Consider the following 20,942-nt stretch of genomic DNA (forward strand, 5'->3'; position numbering starts at 1 on the left):
GGGGGTGCCCCGGTTCCGGTCTGCTTGCAGGTAAGTACCCGCGTCTTCGGAGGGCAGACCAGGGGGGTTTTGTAGGGCACCGGGGGGGACACAAGCCCACACAGAAATTTCACCCTCAGCAGCGCGGGGGCGGCCGGGTGCAGTGTAGAAACAAGCGTCGGGTTTGTAATGGAAGTCAATGGGAGATCTAGGGATCTCTTCAGCGCTGCAGGCAGGCAAGGGGGGGGTTCCTCGGGGAAACCTCCACTTGGGCAAGGGAGAGGGACTCCTGGGGGTCACTCCTCCAGTGAAAGTCCGGTCCTTCAGGTCCTGGGGGCTGCGGGTGCAGGGTCTCTCCCAGGTGTCGGGATTTTGGTTTCAAAGAGTCGCGGTCAGGGGAAGCCTCGGGATTCCCTCTGCAGGCGGCGCTGTGGGGGCTCAGGGGGGACAGGTTTTTGTACTCACAGTTTTAGAGTAGTCCTGGGGTCCCTCCTGAGGTGTTGGATCGCCACCAGCCGAGTCGGGGTCGCCGGGTGCAGTGTTGCAAGTCTCACGCCTTTTGCGGGGAGCTTGCAGGGTTCTTTAAAGCTGCTGGAAACAAAGTTGCAGCCTTTCTTGGAGCAGGTCCGCTGTCCTCGGGAGTTTCTTGTCTTTTCGAAGCAGGGGCAGTCCTCAGAGGATGTCGAGGTCGCTGGTCCCTTTGGAAGGCGTCGCTGGGGCAGGATCTTTGGAAGGCAGGAGACAGGCCGGTGAGTTTCTGGAGCCAAGGCAGTTGTCGTCTTCTGGTCTTCCTCTGCAGGGGTTTTTCAGCTAGGCAGTCCTTCTTCTTGTAGTTGCAGGAATCTAATTTTCTAGGGTTCAGGGTAGCCCTTAAATACTAAATTTAAGGGCGTGTTTAGGTCTGGGGGGTTAGTAGCCAATGGCTACTAGCCCTGAGGGTGGGTACACCCTCTTTGTGCCTCCTCCCAAGGGGAGGGGGTCACAATCCTAACCCTATTGGGGGAATCCTCCATCTGCAAGATGGAGGATTTCTAAAAGTCAGAGTCACCTCAGCTCAGGACACCTTAGGGGCTGTCCTGACTGGCCAGTGACTCCTCCTTGTTGCTTTCTTTGTTCCCTCCAGCCTTGCCGCCAAAAGTGGGGGCCGTGGCCGGAGGGGGCGGGCAACTCCACTAAGCTGGAGTGCCCTGCTGGGCTGTGACAAAGGGGTGAGCCTTTGAGGCTCACCGCCAGGTGTCACAGCTCCTGCCTGGGGGAGGTGTTAGCATCTCCACCCAGTGCAGGCTTTGTTACTGGCCTCAGAGTGACAAAGGCACTCTCCCCATGGGGCCAGCAACATGTCTCTGGTGTGGCAGGCTGCTGGAACTAGTCAGCCTACACAGACAGTCGGTTAAGTTTCAGGGGGCACCTCTAAGGTGCCCTCTGTGGTGTATTTTACAATAAAATGTACACTGGCATCAGTGTGCATTTATTGTTCTGAGAAGTTTGATACCAAACTTCCCAGTTTTCAGTGTAGCCATTATGGTGCTGTGGAGTTCGTGTTGGACAGACTCCCAGACCATATACTCTTATGGCTACCCTGCACTTACAATGTCTAAGGTTTTGTTTAGACACTGTAGGGGTACCATGCTCATGCACTGGTACCCTCACCTATGGTATAGTGCACCCTGCCTTAGGGCTGTAAGGCCTGCTAGAGGGGTGTCTTACCTATACTGCATAGGCAGTGAGAGGCTGGCATGGCACCCTGAGGGGAGTGCCATGTCGACTTACTCGTTTTGTCCTCACTAGCACACACAAGCTGGCAAGCAGTGTGTCTGTGCTGAGTGAGAGGTCTCCAGGGTGGCATAAGACATGCTGCATCCCTTAGAGACCTTCCTTGGCATCAGGGCCCTTGGTACTAGAAGTACCAGTTACAAGGGACTTATCTGGATGCCAGGGTCTGCCAATTGTGGATACAAAAGTACAGGTTAGGGAAAGAACACTGGTGCTGGGGCCTGGTTAGCAGGCCTCAGCACACTTTCAATTGTAAACATAGCATCAGCAAAGGCAAAAAGTCAGGGGGCAACCATGCCAAGGAGGCATTTCCTTACACAACCCCCCCCCAAACGAAAGAGGATGAGACTAACCTTTCCCAAGAGAGTCTTCATTTTCTAAGTGGAAGAACCTGGAAAGGCCATCTGCATTGGCATGGGCAGTCCCAGGTCTGTGTTCCACTATAAAGTCCATTCCCTGTAGGGAGATGGACCACCTCAACAGTTTAGGATTTTCACCTTTCATTTGCATCAGCCATTTGAGAGGTCTGTGGTCAGTTTGAACTAGGAAGTGAGTCCCAAAGAGGTATGGTCTCAGCTTCTTCAGGGACCAAACCACAGCAAAGGCCTCCCTCTCAATGGCACTCCAACGCTGCTCCCTGGGGAGTAACCTCCTGCTAATGAAAGCAACAGGCTGGTCAAGGCCATCATCATTTGTTTGGGACAAAACTGCCCCTATCCCATGTTCAGAGGCATCAGTCTGCACAATGAACTGCTTAGAATAATCTGGAGCTTTGAGAACTGGTGCTGAGCACATTGCCTGTTTCAGGGTGTCAAAGGCCTGTTGGCAGTCCACAGTCCAGTTCACTTTCTTGGGCATTTTCTTGGAGGTGAGCTCAGTGAGGGCTGTCACAATGGATCCATATCCCTTCACAAACCTCCTGTAGTACCCAGTCAAGCCAAGGAATGCCCTGACTTGAGTCTGGGTTTTTGGAGCTACCCAGTCCAGAATGGTCTGGATCTTGGGTTGGAGTGGCTGAACTTGGCCTCCACCTACAAGGTGGCCCAAGTAAACCACAGTTCCCTGCCCTATCTGGCATTTGGATGCCTTGATAGAGAGGCCTGCAGATTGCAGAGCCTTCAAAACCTTCTTCAGGTGGACCAGGTGATCCTGCCAGGTGGAGCTAAAGACAGCAATATCATCAAGATAAGCTGTGCTAAAGGACTCCAAGCCAGCAAGGACTTGATTCACCAACCTTTGGAAGGTGGCAGGGGCATTCTTTAAACCAAAGGGCATAACAGTAAACTGATAATGCCCATCAGGTGTGGAGAATGCTGTCTTTTCTTTTGCTCCAGGTGCCATTTTTATTTGCCAGTACCCTGCTGTCAAGTCAAAGGTACTTAGAAATTTGGCAGCACCTAATTTATCAATGAGCTCATCAGCTCTTGGAATTGGATGGGCATCTGTCTTGGTGACAGAATTGAGCCCTCTGTAGTCCACACAAAACCTCATCTCTTTCTTTCCATCTTTGGTGTGAGGTTTGGGGACTAAGACCACTGGGCTAGCCCAGGGGCTGTCAGAGCGCTCAATGACTCCCAATTCCAGCATCTTGTGGACTTCCATCTTGATGCTTTCCTTAACATGGTCAGACTGTCTGAAGATTTTGTTCTTGACAGGCATGCTGTCTCCTGTGTCCACATCATGGGTACACAGGTGTGTCTGACCAGGGGTTAGGGAGAAAAGCTCAGGAAACTGTTGTAGGACTCTCCTACAATCAGCCTGCTGTTGGCCAGAGAGGGTGTCTGAGTAGATCACTCCATCTACTGTGCCATCTTTTGGGTCTGATGACAGAAGATCAGGGAGAGGTTCACTCTCTGCCTCCTGATCCTCATCTGTTACCATTAACAGATTCACATCAGCCCTGTCATGGAAGAGCTTAAGGCGGTTCACATGGATCACCCTCTTGGGGCTCCTGCTTGTGCCCAGGTCCACCAGGTAGGTGACCTGACTCTTCCTCTCTAGCACTGGGTAAGGGCCACTCCATTTGTCCTGGAGTGCCCTGGGAGCCACAGGCTCCAGAACCCAGACTTTCTGCCCTGGTTGGAACTCAACCAGTGCAGCCTTTTGGTCATACCAAAACTTCTGGAGTTGTTGGCTGGCCTCAAGGTTTTTGGTTGCCTTTTCCATGTACTCTGCCATTCTAGAGCGAAGGCCAAGTACATAGTCCACTATGTCCTGTTTAGGCTCATGGAGAGGTCTCTCCCAGCCTTCCTTAACAAGGGCAAGTGGTCCCCTTACAGGATGACCAAACAGAAGTTCAAAGGGTGAGAACCCCACTCCCTTCTGTGGTACCTCCCTGTAAGCGAAAAGCAGACATGGCAGGAGGACATCCCATCTCCTTTTGAGTTTTTCTGGGAGCCCCATGATCATGCCCTTTAATGTCTTGTTGAATCTCTCAACTAAGCCATTAGTTTGTGGATGGTAAGGTGTAGTGAATTTATAAGTCACTCCACACTCATTCCACATGTGCTTTAGGTATGCTGACATGAAGTTGGTACCTCTGTCAGACACCACCTCCTTAGGGAAACCCACTCTGGTAAAGATACCAATGAGGGCCTTGGCTACTGCAGGGGCAGTAGTCGACCTAAGGGGAATAGCTTCAGGATACCTGGTAGCATGATCCACTACTACCAGGATATACATATTTCCTGAGGCTGTGGGAGGTTCCAGTGGACCAACTATGTCCACACCCACTCGTTCAAAGGGCACCCCCACCACAGGAAGTGGAATGAGGGGGGCCTTTGGATGCCCACCTGTCTTACCACTGGCTTGACAGGTGGGGCAGGAGAGGCAAAACTCCTTAACCATGTTGGACATATTGGGCCAGTAGAAGTGGTTGACTAACCTCTCCCACGTCTTGGTTTGTCCCAAATGTCCAGCAAGGGGAATGTCATGGGCCAATGTTAGGATGAACTCTCTGAACAGCTGAGGCACTACCACTCTCCTAGTGGCACCAGGTTTGGGGTCTCTGGCCTCAGTGTACAGGAGCCCATCTTCCCAATAGACCCTATGTGTTCCATTTTTCTTGCCTTTGGACTCTTCAGCAGCTTGCTGCCTAAGGCCTTCAAGAGAGGGACAGGTTTCTTGTCCCTTACACAGCTCCTCCCTTGAGGGTCCCCCTGGGCCTAAGAGCTCAACCTGATAAGGTTCAAGCTCCAAAGGCTCAGTTCCCTCAGAGGGCAGAACTTCTTCCTGAGAAGAGAGGTTCCCTTTCTTTTGCTGTGTTGCAGTTGGTTTCCCAACTGACTTTCCTGTTCTCTTGGTAGGCTGGGCCATTTTTCCAGACTCCAGCTCTACTTTTCCACCCTGTGCCTTGCATTGTGCTCTTGTTTTCACACACACCAGTTCAGGGATACCCAGCATTGCTGCATGGGTTTTTAGCTCTACCTCAGCCCATGCTGAGGACTCCAGGTCATTTCCAAGCAGACAGTCCACTGGGATATTTGAGGAGACCACCACCTGCTTCAGGCCATTGACCCCTCCCCATTCTAAAGTAACCATTGCCATGGGATGTACTTTTCTCTGATTGTCAGCGTTGGTGACTGTGTAAGTTTTTCCAGTCAGGTATTGGCCAGGGGAAACCAGTTTCTCTGTCACCATGGTGACACTGGCACCTGTATCCCTCAGGCCCTCTATTCTAGTCCCATTAATTAAGAGTTGCTGTCTGTATTTTTGCATGTTAGGCGGCCAGACAGCTAGTGTGGCTAAATCCACCCCACCCTCAGAAACTAGAGTAGCTTCAGTGTGGACCCTGATTTGCTCTGGGCACACTGTTGATCCCACTTGGAGACTAGCCATTCCAGTGTTACCTGGATTGGAGTTTGGAGTGGAACTTTTCTTGGGACAGGCCTTGTCTCCAGTTTGGTGTCCATGCTGTTTACAGCTATGACACCAGGCCTTTTTGGGATCAAAGTTTTTACCCTTGTACCCATTGTTTTGTGAAGAGGCTCTGGGCCCACCCTCCTGTGCAGGTTTTTGGGGGCCTGTAGAAGACTCTTTACTATTTTTAGTTTTGGTTGTCTCATCACCCTTCTGCTGGGGAGTCTTTGTGACCCCTTTCTTTTGGTCACCCCCTGTTGAAGTCCTGGACACCCTTGTCTTGACCCAATGGTCCGCCTTCTTTCCCAATTCTTGGGGAGAAATTGGTCCTAGGTCTACCAGATGCTGATGCAGTTTATCATTGAAACAATTACTTAACAGGTGTTCTTTCACAAATAAATTGTACAGCCCATCATAATTATTTACACCACTGCCTTGAATCCAACCATCTAGTGTTTTCACTGAGTAGTCAACAAAGTCAACCCAGGTCTGGCTCGAGGATTTTTGAGCCCCCCTGAACCTAATCCTGTACTCCTCAGTGGAGAATCCAAAGCCCTCAATCAGGGTACCCTTCATGAGGTCATAAGATTCTGCATCTTGTCCAGAGAGTGTGAGGAGTCTATCCCTACACTTTCCTGTGAACATTTCCCAAAGGAGAGCACCCCAGTGAGATCTGTTCACTTTTCTGGTTACACAAGCCCTCTCAAAAGCTGTGAACCATTTGGTGATGTCATCACCATCTTCATATTTAGTTACAATCCCTTTGGGGATTTTCAACATGTCAGGAGAATCTCTGACCCTATTTATGTTGCTGCCACCATTGATGGGTCCTAGGCCCATCTCTTGTCTTTCCCTCTCTATGGCTAGGATCTGTCTTTCCAAAGCCAATCTTTTGGCCATCCTGGCTAACTGGATGTCCTCTTCACTGGAGTTATCCTCAGTGATTTCAGAGTTGTTGGTCCCTCCTGTGAGGGAACCAGCATCTCTGACTATTATTTGTGGAGTCAGGGCTTGAGAAGCCCTGCTCTCCCTAAGTAGGACTGGAGGGGGGGAATTTCCCTCCAAGTCACTATCTTCATCCTCTGAGTTGCCATCCTCAGAGGGGTTGGCCTTTTCAAACTCTGCCAAAAGCTCCTGGAGCTGTACTTTGGTAGGTTTGGGGCCCATTGCTATTTTCTTTAGTTTACAGAGTGACCTTAGCTCTCTCATCTGTAGATGGAGGTAAGGTGTGGTGTCGAGTTCCACCACATTCACATCTGTGCTAGACATTATGCTTCTAAAAGTTGGAATACTTTTTAAGAAACTAAAACTGGTTCTAGAATCTAATTCAAACTTTTACCAAACTTTTAAACTCTAAAAGAAATGCTAAACAGGATCTAACACAAGGCCCTAGCAGGTCTTTTAAGAATTTAGAAAACTTTTCAAATTGCAAAAATCAATTTCTAATGACAATTTTGGAATTTGTCGTGTGATCAGGTATTGGCTGAGTAGTCCAGCAAATGCAAAGTCTTGTACCCCACCGCTGATCCACCAATGTAGGAAGTTGGCTCTGTATGTGCTATTTCAAAGTAAGGAATAGCATGCACAGAGTCCAAGGGTTCCCCTTAGAGGTAAAATAGTGGTAAAAATAGATAATACTAATGCTCTATTTTGTGGTAGTGTGGTCGAGCAGTAGGCTTATCCAAGGAGTAGTGTTAAGCATTTGTTGTACATACACATAGACAATAAATGAGGTACACACACTCAGAGACAAATCCAGCCAATAGGTTTTTGTATAGAAAAATATCTTTTCTTAGTTTATTTTAAGAACCACAGGTTCAAATTCTACATGTAATAGCTCATTCGAAAGGTATTGCAGGTAAGTACTTTAGGAACTTCAAATCATCAAAATTGCATGTATACTTTTCAAGTTATTCACAAATAGCTGTTTTAAAAGTGGACACTTAGTGCAATTTTCACAGTTCCTAGGGGAGGTAAGTATTTGTTAGTTTTACCAGGTAAGTAAGACACTTACAGGGTTCAGTTCTTGGTCCAAGGTAGCCCACCGTTGGGGGTTCAGAGCAACCCCAAAGTCACCACACCAGCAGCTCAGGGCCGGTCAGGTGCAGAGTTCAAAGTGGTGCCCAAAACACATAGGCTAGAATGGAGAGAAGGGGGTGCCCCGGTTCCGGTCTGCTTGCAGGTAAGTACCCGCGTCTTCGGAGGGCAGACCAGGGGGGTTTTGTAGGGCACCGGGGGGGACACAAGCCCACACAGAAATTTCACCCTCAGCAGCGCGGGGGCGGCCGGGTGCAGTGTAGAAACAAGCGTCGGGTTTGTAATGGAAGTCAATGGGAGATCTAGGGATCTCTTCAGCGCTGCAGGCAGGCAAGGGGGGGGTTCCTCGGGGAAACCTCCACTTGGGCAAGGGAGAGGGACTCCTGGGGGTCACTCCTCCAGTGAAAGTCCGGTCCTTCAGGTCCTGGGGGCTGCGGGTGCAGGGTCTCTCCCAGGTGTCGGGATTTTGGTTTCAAAGAGTCGCGGTCAGGGGAAGCCTCGGGATTCCCTCTGCAGGCGGCGCTGTGGGGGCTCAGGGGGGACAGGTTTTTGTACTCACAGTTTTAGAGTAGTCCTGGGGTCCCTCCTGAGGTGTTGGATCGCCACCAGCCGAGTCGGGGTCGCCGGGTGCAGTGTTGCAAGTCTCACGCCTTTTGCGGGGAGCTTGCAGGGTTCTTTAAAGCTGCTGGAAACAAAGTTGCAGCCTTTCTTGGAGCAGGTCCGCTGTCCTCGGGAGTTTCTTGTCTTTTCGAAGCAGGGGCAGTCCTCAGAGGATGTCGAGGTCGCTGGTCCCTTTGGAAGGCGTCGCTGGGGCAGGATCTTTGGAAGGCAGGAGACAGGCCGGTGAGTTTCTGGAGCCAAGGCAGTTGTCGTCTTCTGGTCTTCCTCTGCAGGGGTTTTTCAGCTAGGCAGTCCTTCTTCTTGTAGTTGCAGGAATCTAATTTTCTAGGGTTCAGGGTAGCCCTTAAATACTAAATTTAAGGGCGTGTTTAGGTCTGGGGGGTTAGTAGCCAATGGCTACTAGCCCTGAGGGTGGGTACACCCTCTTTGTGCCTCCTCCCAAGGGGAGGGGGTCACAATCCTAACCCTATTGGGGGAATCCTCCATCTGCAAGATGGAGGATTTCTAAAAGTCAGAGTCACCTCAGCTCAGGACACCTTAGGGGCTGTCCTGACTGGCCAGTGACTCCTCCTTGTTGCTTTCTTTGTTCCCTCCAGCCTTGCCGCCAAAAGTGGGGGCCGTGGCCGGAGGGGGCGGGCAACTCCACTAAGCTGGAGTGCCCTGCTGGGCTGTGACAAAGGGGTGAGCCTTTGAGGCTCACCGCCAGGTGTCACAGCTCCTGCCTGGGGGAGGTGTTAGCATCTCCACCCAGTGCAGGCTTTGTTACTGGCCTCAGAGTGACAAAGGCACTCTCCCCATGGGGCCAGCAACATGTCTCTGGTGTGGCAGGCTGCTGGAACTAGTCAGCCTACACAGACAGTCGGTTAAGTTTCAGGGGGCACCTCTAAGGTGCCCTCTGTGGTGTATTTTACAATAAAATGTACACTGGCATCAGTGTGCATTTATTGTTCTGAGAAGTTTGATACCAAACTTCCCAGTTTTCAGTGTAGCCATTATGGTGCTGTGGAGTTCGTGTTGGACAGACTCCCAGACCATATACTCTTATGGCTACCCTGCACTTACAATGTCTAAGGTTTTGTTTAGACACTGTAGGGGTACCATGCTCATGCACTGGTACCCTCACCTATGGTATAGTGCACCCTGCCTTAGGGCTGTAAGGCCTGCTAGAGGGGTGTCTTACCTATACTGCATAGGCAGTGAGAGGCTGGCATGGCACCCTGAGGGGAGTGCCATGTCGACTTACTCGTTTTGTCCTCACTAGCACACACAAGCTGGCAAGCAGTGTGTCTGTGCTGAGTGAGAGGTCTCCAGGGTGGCATAAGACATGCTGCATCCCTTAGAGACCTTCCTTGGCATCAGGGCCCTTGGTACTAGAAGTACCAGTTACAAGGGACTTATCTGGATGCCAGGGTCTGCCAATTGTGGATACAAAAGTACAGGTTAGGGAAAGAACACTGGTGCTGGGGCCTGGTTAGCAGGCCTCAGCACACTTTCAATTGTAAACATAGCATCAGCAAAGGCAAAAAGTCAGGGGGCAACCATGCCAAGGAGGCATTTCCTTACACCAGTTTAACACTGCAGTACCAGTCTGCAGTGGCAGTCTTGGATACATGTTTTGTATTGTCTCACTCAGCATGGCGTTATAAGGGCTGCAGCCCATCAGGGACACTTTAACCTACAGTCTCTAGGTATCCCTGGTGCAACATACCAGGGACCTGTGAGTAAGATGACTAAATCCTGTTGGGCATACATTAATCAAACACCCACTTTTGTGGGTCAGAGCACTAGCACTGGTCTGGTTAGCAGGCGGCGGTGCACACTGAGTCGAAAAACTAGCAGCACCAGTCCACAACTTTAGGGGTGCTCATCCAAAAAGAGGCATTTCCTTATTTCAGATATTATGAAAGGTTTTGTGTGGCCATCATAGGGCTCATTTGACATTATTTAAAATATGCATCAATGTGTACACTAAGCACAGAAAAGCCAGGCAATAGTCGCCGTCCAGCTGTGCCAAATGTAATTGAAATGAAATTAGCACACTTTCTTAGCTCAGCAGAAAGTGGTAGAGATGATTCCTAATATGAGTGAGTAAGGACTGAATCACTCAATGTGGTACCCGTCTGGAACGATGACTGAACATATTTAGCCTCACACTCTTTATTGACATCTGTTCTCTTTCAAACTGAAATGGTAGTACCTCAAAAGAACTATATGCAGTGTAGAATGTCCCAGCAGTCTTTGGTAGTTCAGACTTAATAAATGTACATTTTGCCCAGATGTTTGACCTAAAGCTTTGCAGCCTGACTAATGCCTACACCTCATCTCCACGAGTGATGTTTTTTCAAGTATAGTATTTGAGTGCAGATCCGGGCAAGATTATATGAACATTGCACTTTGTTTTTTTCACAGCAGCCTCTTTTAATATGCTTTCCCTCTTGTAATTTCAGTAGGACAGACCCCGTTGATGCACTATATTAAATTTTAAATTTCTGCAGGTATATGGAACGCCCTGAGCAGCTTCAGTGGTGAGCCTTCTGTCATTCTGGATTTTCACGGTGATGTGTGCTTAATTTCCAGTGTATGGTCATTAGTCATGAAACCCAGCAGTCTGATGTCTGTTGTCTTATCCATCTCTTCCAGTCTATCAGCATGTGCCCTTAGGCCTGATGTAGAATGTTGGAAGTGGGCCATTTTGGGTATGGGCTTCACTGTTTTCCCTACCTCTTCTTCCGCCCCCCACTGTCATATCTTATATCCTTTTTTCAGGACCTTAGAGTTATGATTTTCAGCCTAACCTACAGGGCTAGCTTTCATTGCCACTCTTTATTTCATTCCTTCTTTCTCTTTCACATTTGCCAATGCTGATATCGTCTGCCAACCCCTCAGTCAGTAAAAAGCTCTGTGAAGCTAGTGAATTCTTACTGATCTCTCCCCCTTTCTGAGACAATAGGCAGCTTTGGAGAAACAGATTACCTGCCTCCCGTCTTGAAGGGAGAGGGGTGTAACTGAAAGCTCTTGCTGCACTCCTCTGACAGCTGCACCATTTTGCTCTCCTTCTTTTCAGCCCTGTGAGACTCTGGGATCCAGCTAGCATTGGCTCATGGTCCCAGAGGAGAGCCACTCTCCTGCAGCCGCATCTTGTTCAGTTGTTGGATTATTGATATGAGGAAAGAAGTACTTATATGACTTTATGGGCTGCCGCGAGGGCACTGGGTCACCACTTTAAACCAACCTGGTCCTTGGCCCTAGACATGCCAAGAACAGTTTTGCAGCATGAATCCATTCTAAATTCACTAGCTGTGCCTTATGCTTCCATCTAGTGGTTAGGTTTGGAAAAGCATTACGTTATGACTGAAGGTTTTTGAATATTATCAATATGGGAAGATTGTATGCTTCACAAAGACAGTCACACAAAGCTCACTGAGTATCTGCCATCTTAAGATTAATTCCTGCCCGTGAGGTTAGAAGCATGCAGAGTCAGGGTAAAAACACAAAACATTGACCTTTTCTAGGGTTTAAGGCTTCAGAAAACAAAGATGTGGTGTCATCAGAAGAAGCAGTGCTTTGACACTGGTGAATTTCATTTTCTTGTGTGCTACAGACCTAATTGTTGGTTGTTAACATCGGATAAAATGGCTTTAAATCTAAAATGTATTGGAATTGTACTTGCGTGAGTTTGGTTCTGGACAGAACGCCTCGTAGGCTCTGCTACTGTATTACTGTCCTGTAAATGCCAATAAAGTTTGTAGCTCCCTCTGGGCCCACACAGCATCCAGTGGCAGGCTAAGCCAGTAATGATGGATGGATGGATGGATAGATGGATATATATATGCATGTATGCTCGATGAATAATGTTACGGGTCAGGACTCTGGTTTGCTGGTTTTCTAGGACCTCTGCTTTGGGACTGACAATGAAATCTTCGACTCTGACCAGGTGTTACTACCAGCTCCTCAGATGTCACATTCCAGTGAGGAGCGATACAGAGTCCATGTTGTGAATTCGCAAAGTGTGGTTCCTAGAGTTATTTGTATTTACTGAAAGACATTGAGTCCACAGTGTCCCAGGCAGCTAACCTTCAGGGGCTAAAAACTCCAAATAAAATACTAGTTAGACCCATGCGGGTAGAAATGTATATCACTACTACTTTGGTGCCTTGAGAATTGAAACAAAAAATATATATTTCATTGCTGATATGAGGCAAAGCACATTGTGTAAAAAAAAAAAAAAAAAAAAAAAAAAGGTCCACTTGAAAAGACCACATGAAACCCACTGGATAGTCTGTGTCTAAGAAGTGTGAATAACTAAACCTGAAAAGACAGTCCAGCCCTTCGGAAAAAGCCATTGCAATTAAAATGCAAAAAAGGTTGCTAAAGCTTTAGCATTTAAAAGGTCAGAAGTTCCTTGGCAATTAAAACATTATTTTGGCCTCAACAAAGCAATCTCTTGGGAAATCCTGATTTCATGGCATTTCTCTGTAATCTCTCCACAACTACTACAAGATGCAAAGCCAGCATATGTTCACCCTCCAGCTACAGACCAAACATTACAGAACGCTGAAAACGGGTACACAACCAGGGAATTCACATTATACCTCAGATCAGTGAAATGCCTAAGTCTGCTATGGAGAACCATGTTTTTTTTCAGGTTTTCAGGTGATCCACCTATCTCACATTGCTTCCCCACCTACATAGAACCTGTACGCAAGGTTCATGTAGTTGATGTAGCCTTCTTCTGGTAGCTATCCACTTTCTTTCTCTTTTCTTGTCCTGCATTCTGTGAAGAGAATTGCAGATTTGAACGCTGGGCTTCTATATACCACATCGATGAAATAAAACCTGATAACTTTTTGTCCGAGGCTCCATGGTTTCTTGGGAAGCAGGTCAGAAGAAAACAGTAGCAAGGTTGAATACTAAAGTTGTGCTGAATCTGTAGAAAATTAGAACTAGGTCAACCTTTATCCAACAGAAACTTTATATAGGGCAGAAGATTGCTTTGGGGGACTTAAGTTGCCTCATTTACAATTTCTGATAGAGAGACCAAAGCAACCCCGATTGCTGGTAATATATAATGACATGGCTGGGATCATCCGTTGCACATAGATATTTTTTTCAGTAAATGAGTTGCCTTTACAGATTCATTTCATTGGTTTGCTGAACATTTTCCAACTTGAGCAATATTCAGACTGCATAGATATTAAACTGCTTCTCCCTCTCCTCACTCTCCCTTTCTGACTGCAGCATCCTCTTTATTCCAGAAGGGAACATCACACAATACGACTGTATTGGAAATCCTTCATAAACAATTCTTAAAATATGCCAGCTGACATTGCTTGTCCTGCATGTTCATGTTCATTATAGTTATGCGAGAGTGGAGCATAGTTAAGAGAAAATCACTGCAGTGTGTTTTTTATGTGTGCCGCAACCTAGGCCACCTTCACTTGAACCTCCTTATCTAAAATATTAAAATGCACATTTGCTCTGATACCATGCATTACACCTGTACTTCAACATTAGCCTAAACATGATACTGTACAGCTAAAGTTACCACTTACCTTACTTACTGAATAAAAGAGAGAAGAACCCAATTCTAAACCCATGTAATTTAGTTAAAATGGTTTCTGAAATAATGTATCTTTACCTAATCAAATGAATTAAACATTGGCTCAGTTTGTGTTGCTTCTGTTCCAGAGCTAGTATACTTAGAAGCTTGAAAATTCCAATTCTGAGAAACTTGGCATAGCACTGAGGACTATCTGTTTTTGCTATTCAGCCAGTCAAAAAATATACTGTACACATACATATAAAACATAATTGAGATACAATTAGTCGACAATGCGCTTCATTGGGTAAGAAGTGCAACACTGCTCTTGACTCATGGCACTGGTCAGGGTTGGCCGATTGCAAATACCTTTTGCGAATACACCATGAAGTGAATGAGAATCTCACAGCTGAGAAAACATTTGGTTGCCAGGCATTAGTTTTTAAATTTCTGATTGCCTCTATATATTGTCTAATACCCAGAAGCCTACAAATCGGAAGCAACCACTTCTTACCCAGGTGGGCATAAGTTTTACAAAAGAATAAAACATGAGCCTTGGACTCCTCACATGTCCCACAAACAGGGCAGGTCGAATCCTGAGAATTGCCATTCCTCCACTTACTGGTAAACACATGTAAGGGCAATGAACTGTGCCTGAACTGTACAAACTTTTTGCTTGCCAACAGCGGGTGAATCTCATCTAAAAAAGATTAATGTCCATAGTGATCCTGGAGCTCTAAGAATCTTTGGCTCAGTGGACCCGAAGAACGGTTCTCTGAGATCATAGACAATCTAAAACGCATGTGTGAGACTGCTAGTTCTCTCTTAGACAATAACTGACAACCCACTGCGGGATCGTCCCACAACCTGGATTTGCCCAACTTGGCCAGGGTATATCCCTAATATAACACAACCAGGGCAGGTTCCCTGCCCCCGTAAGGCCCATAATTTCTTCCAGTTCTCTCCTATAAAATTATGATTTCGGGGTGACACAAGGTCTCCCCCAGAATAGAAGAGGTCTGAGCCCCAGATCTTCAGTAATTGGTCTTATTCCCAAATCAAACCTCAACGTAAAAAAGGGTGTGCTTGATGGTAGGCTTAATAGCTGCCTAAGAAAACCATTCTCCAGCTTTTGTAATCCGGTCCCTGCTTTGTGTCCCTAAAGTTCAGCCCCATACAGAACTACCCCCAATGCTTGCAATATGTATATTTCACCACTGGGCTTACTAGTTTGAAAAAGGAATCTTTAAAGGCCCTTGCCAAGCTGCCAGTAAACTGTGGCAATCTAAGCTTTTGCCTGTCCAGGTGTAGGGGCCAATCCATGCGCCTAGTATTCAAAAGACTTCACCCTCTCCAAAGAAACCCCATTCAGCTTCAGGCCTGGGTGAGTGATTGGAGTAGGATTGAAGACCGTGTACTTGGTTTTACTCACATTGATCTCCAATCCCCTAAGTCTATAGAAATTGTTAAACATTCAGGAGTCATTTGAAGGCCCATCACTGTCCAGGACAAAAGGAGGGTGTGGCCCGCAAACATTAATGCGGTAATCTTATCTTAAGCTAGTCTCAGCGCATCATTAGTAACTTTATTAAGTGAATCAATAAGATCATTAACGTGCAATAAAAATAATTTGGGGGCAAAGAAGCAACCCTGCCTCACACCCTTTTTTACAGGGAAAGGGTCTGTGAGTTTCCCTAACTTGCCAAATCTACCTTGTACAAAGTTCTCCTCATGTAGTTTCTGGATGAGGATAGAAAGATATCCAGGAACCCCAAGTCTGCCAGAACTTGCCACAAAAATTCTCTGGGGACCAAATCAAAGGCTGCCCGCAAGCTAACTAATATTAAATAAAGGCTAGAGCCCTCCAGAACTACTATCTTCCTATATAAGGGCTCAAGGCGAAAAACTTTGTCTGCAGTAGAAGTAGACAGCCTAAAGCCCGCCTTTAGGGGACTAAGGACACTACGGTCATCCATCCATCCCTCACTGTAATCTCCCTAAAATCACACGTGCAAACAATTCTTGCATTGTGTGGATCAAACTAATAGGTCTGTAATTTGCTGGGAGAAGGGGGGGAACCTTTCTTGTAGATGGGGATTATTTCAGCACCTGCCCAGGATGCAGGAGAGTGCATTATCTCCAGAATAGCATTGGAAAAAAAACTGTGAGGTAGGGGATCCAAATTTCTAGCACTCAGTGTAAGTTTCTTGGGATTCTGTCAAGTCCTGGGGCCTTTCTAGGAGCTATCAGTTTGATGGCACTAGGCACTTCATCCATAGTGATCTTGGGGTATACTTCATTGCGTGGGGGCTGGGAGACTCACAAAACTAGGACCCACCAAAGCCTTGTTCCCTGTATGTAAATCGTACAATGAACTTGAATGAGTGGACCACTGTTCGGCCGAGATGTTCTCTATTACTCCCAAGGACCCTGGAGACACTGAGGCAACCACGTGCCAGAATAGCCTAAGATCCTTATGTTTGAGAGTCCCATTCAAGGCCTCCCACTTATGTGTTTCCCACTGTTTCTTGGCAGAAGTTACTGTTTGTAATTACTCTTGGAGGGTTGAACCCACACTGAATTCTTGGATTTAATGGCCTTTAAAAGTTCAGTTTTGGCCACGCTGCACTCTTTAGTGTACCACTCAGTGGAAATTTTCCCTGGGCTCTGGCGAGTAACTGCTTTTTGGAATTGATTTTTCAATTCCTCCACTAGTTCTTAGTGTGTGGCCATGATCCCACACCAACGTTTCGATTTCTCTGCTAAGTCTAAACACTTCTCCATATTTTCTAGAGCCAGGCCTATAACTATAAAACTGCTGGACAGATTCAGGGGACCAAGTAAAATCCTCCCATTTGACTGCGCCTGTTATGCTCCAGTCCAGAAAGGCCCCCGTCCCCATTGGCCCGTATCCAGGAGGCCCCCAATTCAAGAGACAGTGCATTATGGTCTCTATCGTGCCTAACTATGACTTCCATGTCGGTGACGTACGGTAATAACCTGACTTCAACGCAGATATAATCAATAGTAGAATACTGCCTTAGACGATTCAATGTATGAGACCCACACCTATCCAAATTAGATCGCCTTTTGCATGCCCGAATGGAATGGTTCAATACAAGGTCATTATTTTGGAGGGCCAGTGGTGTCTGTTTCTTGATCAGATCAATGATCTACATGGGAATTCTCCATAACCTATTTTCCTAAAAAAAAAAAAAAAAAAAAACATTTAGTGGTTCAAAGAAGTCCCCACCAAGTATTTTGTATATTTCCTCCCCCCCCTCCCCCCCTCCCAAACAGGGTAGAGAGGAAGTCAGCAAGATAGCCTATCACCAAAGACTCGCGACCTGTACTAACAGGTCTAGAGTATATATTGACCAAATACAATTCACTGGCATCAGGAAATAGGAGAGAAAGCCATAAAAAGTAATCACTTGTTGTCTCTGCTTGCCTAACCAAACAGCACTGATGTGAAGCCACCCAAGATGATAGGCCCCCAGGGGGTCTTCCCCTTCCCCAGACACTGCTCTGAGCGACTTTGGAATAGGTGGTATATCCTTGAAACTATATTTCAGTTTCTCCTTCATATCGGCTACAGTCCATGACAAAAACTTGAGACTTTGATGCTTCCTCAAATACCTCACCACAGCTAGATTCAGTAATGTGGGAGCATCAAGTTCGCCCTTTGCCCTAACTTCGTCTTGAGGGACTTCGCCCTGGCAAAAAATCCCTGGGTGTTAGCTCCAGTGCTGGTATTGAAGCACTAGTCCATCATCCTTTATCTGCGTGACCAGCCTTGAAGATGGAGCTATTGGTTGTACCTTGCCGACTGGAATTGCCCATCATAGCTATTGGAATACTACTAGCACCAGCCCACAAACCCAATGAGACGGAATCAGACCCCACTGCCCCACCATCCCTGGAGCCAATAGGGTCCTAATTCCCTACCCTGGGCAGTCAGTCAACGCCGTCTAGAATATCGAAGTAATTCTGCGTTGGAGCTGAAAATAAGGTAGCCCGCCGCCCACAATTGTTGTTGCTTAACTAGCCACGTCATTGACTTTGGTCATTCGTGGCTGTATGCAGGTTAGATAACAGTGCTGGTAGACACGTGGGTACTAAACGTGAATTTCAGGGAGAGCAAGGTGTGCTACTGGAAAAACAGTCTCCGCTCTCACAGCCTTGTTCTTTTCTGGTTAGTAGACGAGCCACTCTGATTTCTTAAATGTCTTACATTCTAGTGGTCACCCACCAGTATGGGCCATGCTGCAGAAGAAAAATATGAGAATCTGGAAGAGTCAGACGATGATGGTGGTAGTGCTCCCTGGTTTTCAGGCCAGAAGCGGTAGAAGCAAAAGTTACATTTAAGAACTGAGCAAAGCTATAGTACTCTCTCCCTGACCGCATTCACACAAATAAATATTGTTGCAATTCTAGCCACTTTGCAGTCTCATTTAGTTGAGGTACATTACTGTTGTTTGACTTGTGCAAGTAATTGATTGACTAGCGACTGTGCACAATCGCTGTTTTCATTTAATTTTAAACAACCCAATTAATTAAGTAGGATAATTCAATTTGAGTATCACTATACTTGTAATGTGACAGATATACCAGAATCAAGATTTAATTGCAATATCAGTCTATAATTTGCTCAGAGCTCTGCGCATTTGACTATGAAAAAACACTACACTAGCCTCACCACCACGGACTTTTAGGTCTCCCCACATTGGAAAAATATGAAATTGGTGCAGCATCGAGGGCTCAATTGTGTAAATCCGTATAATGTGTCATCTGGTATTAAAGATAACTAATAGCAAGATTCTGCAATTTCTGCAGCTGGACTTAGTATGACAGTCTGTCATGTAGGTGAAGGTGCACAAGATTGTCAGTGAGGTTATCTGTCAATCTCGGTGAGGCGAGCTTTTTGTAAAATTCGCATAACATTTTTGTAATAACCTTGTCCTTTGTACCCATTGCCACTTTAGCTTAACTTCTTATTGAAGTAATTCACTAAGAAACAACCGTGTTTGAGAGTCCACCCAGACAGATTTTTACAAATCGTTTCTGGAAAAGTAGACTCGTATCTAAAATGATTTTCAGACTTTCTATCCCCAGTTTCATTTATTTATTTCCCAGGCCTTCCTGCTTGTTTAAGCACTTTTTTTTATTTATTTTTATTTTTTTTATTTTTACAAAGGCCTTCCTTACATTCCATTGTAAGGTACTTGATTGGAATTCGTTTTTATTTTCTACAAAGGGATACCTATGGTTTGCTATGTTATTTTTCTATGTTATTGATGTTGAAGCATCTTTGCATTTAATCTCAAACAAAAAGGTTTAGTGATACGATTACCAAAATCAAAATAGAGGTGAATATGTGCATGATCTAATTTACATATATCATCTGTGCTAGAAATTCAACTTGAGGCAAGCATTGCTGATCATTTAAAATATAAGAAGTGTGAGAATCATTTAAAGGAGAAAATACGTAGAAAGTAGATTGGAGGCTTTATGAACACTATGGGTCCTGCATTTACATTTGACTGCCGTTCCAAAGTATGATTGAACAGAAGATGAAAAACATCCTAACTATGTAATTAACCTCAATCACTGACGAATTTGACGGTGCTGTGTGGAGATGGCTGGACTAGCTTGATGGGAAGCTGCAGCATTGATTTTAAGCTGAAAAAAGACAGGTGAGGAGGAAAACGTTAACCTCTGAGGGCCTCTGTACTCTGTGTAGGTGGATGAATGAGGTACTTTCAAGCTTAACTGGATGTTAGGCCAGAGCGAACAGTTGGGAAATAGAGGAGAAACATTGATTACTTCCTAAGACAACTCCCTCAGAATTCCAGTAGATCCAACGTTTGCTTTAGCCTGAGATCTGAAGGCATTAAGGCGCTGACTGTGTATTTAAATCCACGTTTGAATACAGTCCAGAACCCGGGCTGTTAGATCAAACGTCAGTGTAAGCTACAATGCGCCTTCTGAGCACATTGTTCAGCTAGGCTGTGGTGCCATATATGTATCACCATTGTGGGCATTTTGGGGCAGAACATTTATGGATTCTTGAGACGCGATGTAAATTAACATCAAAAACTCTTCTAGAAGTGGACTGTAAGAGATTATTTCTCATTTATTTGATGTTCTGTCATACAGCATACAGTGGTAGTTAACATTTTTTTAGTCACCTAAAATGCACACACTCGTTCCCGGAAAGCTGCCGTTTTCAGTGTTAAACAGTGGGCTACGTCAGGTAAAAATTCCAGTTCAAATGCAACTGTTGTATCTACTTGCATATTATAAATCAAATGTCTAGAGTTTTGACATTCAGATGATTTTCATACTTGTGTTGTGTTCTTTCTGCAGAACAGACTAAATAATGACATGACCCTCAGCTGACTGACTGAAAACGTGACAGGACACAGTCGACGGGACACAGTCTCTGTGGACAGTGACAGCTTTTCCCCCTTAATGTTGATAGTAAAAGGCATTTGTGGAAATCTTCTCTCCTACAAAAATAATAAAGACAACCAAACGGATGGTCGTTTTTATGTATTAAAAAAACAAAACAAAAAAAAAGACAACAAAGTACATAACCAATGCAAAATAGGCAAACAGTCTTTTCCTGTTGTACCAATTTATGATTATGGTTTTAATTGTATTGGTGTTTTGAGAAAATAAACATCCTTTTTGTTTTACCATGTTTTGACTATGAAATTTATTGAACTGTTAGATGATGTAACAGTACAATTTGAAGGAGAGCGGTAAACACTGTACCACAAAGTTGTGAGCACCAGTTCCTTGAATGCATATTTCCCCATGCACCCTAATTGATTATCCTGTTATGAGGTGTTCTGCATTATTACACTTAGGAAAATGCATTTTAGGTCAAATGTAAATTCTATGTGTGCTTGTTTTCGGACACTTCACTGTAGCAGTAGATACTTAGCTATGAACGTTTCCAGGAAGTTAGAAAGACAGCAAAGGCACTCCCTCTCCATAAAGAAGTCTTCACATATTTTAAAGCATAATTTATCTACCGGAAGACCTCAACTGCAGACTGGCGACCTTGGAATTATGCTGCACCTCAGTGTCTGCAACAGAAGCCTCCTAATAAAATGCACTCGAAGTG

General features: G+C 45.8%; 1 protein-coding gene across 3 annotated transcripts in view; it reads left to right on the forward strand.

Annotated features, from left to right (window-relative positions):
* The window catches only part of RBM45 (RNA binding motif protein 45), a 109,432-nt gene extending 88,921 nt beyond the window's left edge, over window positions 1-20,511 (forward strand). For all 3 annotated transcript variants that reach the window (XM_069225422.1, XM_069225423.1, XM_069225424.1), the window contains exon 11: window positions 20,177-20,511. The gene's annotated coding sequence lies outside the window, so the exon portion shown is untranslated. The remainder of the gene's footprint in view (window positions 1-20,176) is intronic.
* Window positions 20,512-20,942: the final 431 nt, after the last annotated feature.

The sequence above is a fragment of the Pleurodeles waltl genome, chromosome 3_1 (genome assembly GCF_031143425.1).
Source record: "Pleurodeles waltl isolate 20211129_DDA chromosome 3_1, aPleWal1.hap1.20221129, whole genome shotgun sequence".
Lineage (NCBI taxonomy): Eukaryota > Metazoa > Chordata > Amphibia > Caudata > Salamandridae > Pleurodeles > Pleurodeles waltl.